We start from the raw sequence: 1,577 nt of genomic DNA, 5'->3' as shown, positions 1-1,577 counted from the left end.
TGCCAAGCACTGGATGTGGTCGAGTGCCAGGTCGAGTACCAACAAAAAACTACAACAAATGTACTCGACTGCACAGTCCGTTTCCAAACCGCTGGGTGTGGTCGAGTACTTCAAGTGAAATAAGTAAAAAATGCAAAAACTAAGCAACAAGTAACGAGATCAAGCAATCAATAGCGATGTGAACAAAGAAATCAATTGGAAGAGAAATTCCCGAGGATGGGGTAATCGAGTAGTGAAGTCTCCTTAATCTAACAGGTGGTTAACATGCTCAACAAACTATCCCTAGACAACAAGTTCAATAGCCAAATCAAAGTGCTACCGCAACAGAAATCCTCAAGCAAAGCTAGTCCCAGACTCAATCACCATTGACGAGAGCTAACCTAACAGGCATTACGAAACAACAAGTCTAAGCCAAAACGCTCCCTGTAACCAATACCTTGGTACAGAGCCACGAATCTCTGGAATTAGTGGTTCAGACATTTCATCGAACACCTTTTGGGTGCGGAAATGTCTGGGCTCAGATTCCAGTTGATCAGAAAGCAATCAGCATTAAGAACAACTAATCCAGAAGGGATCTACCAATCAAACTCAACCACCCAGCAGATCAAGGATTCCAAACTACTCTAACCCATCCTCAAGAACCCTAATCACTACTCAAAACTCATGAACATGAACATAAACCCAGAAATGCATAAAAACTTCATACTAGCAAGATCTCAACAAAATGAACAACTTTGTAGAAGAAATCAAAAGCAAATACTCAATAGATTAAGAGAAATCTGGATTACAAATATGAAGAAAAGCCTAATTGTTCTGCAGAAAAAGACTTAGACAGAATAAAACTTAGTCTGAAAATTATGAGAAACAACCTATTTATAGCAAATACTAGGAAACCCTAAATCACAAGACGACAAAGTATTAAGGCGGTTTACGGAGATACTCGACCCTTGTGATCGAGTAGAGAGGTTGAATAAAGTTGACGCCTTTGCGATTTCTTGCTCTGGGCATGTCGTGATCGAGCATTTAGGTCGAGTATGTGCTCGAGTTCTGCTTCATCCTCTTCTCTTCCTTATGCTCAATGTCTGGTTGAGTTGGGATCTGAGAAGACTGTGAAGCTTGTGATCAAGTGGCTGCGGGGAGGTGGTGATCGAGTAGATTGGTTGGTGGCACGCTCTGGACTGCTTCTTTAACCCTGCGATCGAGTATGTGGGTAGACTGTCAGGATGGACTGCTCCTCTTCCTCTGTGATTGAGCAGAACTGTGAACTGGCAGGATGGACTGCCCTGTGATCGAGCAGAACTGTGAATTGGCAGGATGGACTGCCCTGTGATCGAGCAGAACTGTGAACTGGCAGGATGGACTGCCCTGTGATCGAGCAGAACTGTGAACTGGCAGGATGGACTGCCCTGTGATCGAGCAGAACACTCCTGATGGTCTGCTGAGCTGACTGCTTCCCTCTCTGCTACTGGTGATCGAGCAGAATGGTCCAAATGTGACTTTCAGCTATGTTTTTCCTCTTTCTGAACACCAATAGCCCCGAAGCACCTGAAACAACTCAAATATGCAACATGCATGCA

This window comes from Arabidopsis lyrata, assembly GCF_000004255.2.
Source record: "Arabidopsis lyrata subsp. lyrata unplaced genomic scaffold ARALYscaffold_3, whole genome shotgun sequence".
Taxonomy (NCBI): Eukaryota; Viridiplantae; Streptophyta; class Magnoliopsida; order Brassicales; family Brassicaceae; genus Arabidopsis; species Arabidopsis lyrata.
The sequence above is the reverse complement of the archived record's forward strand: the minus strand, read 5'-3'. Positions refer to the sequence as shown.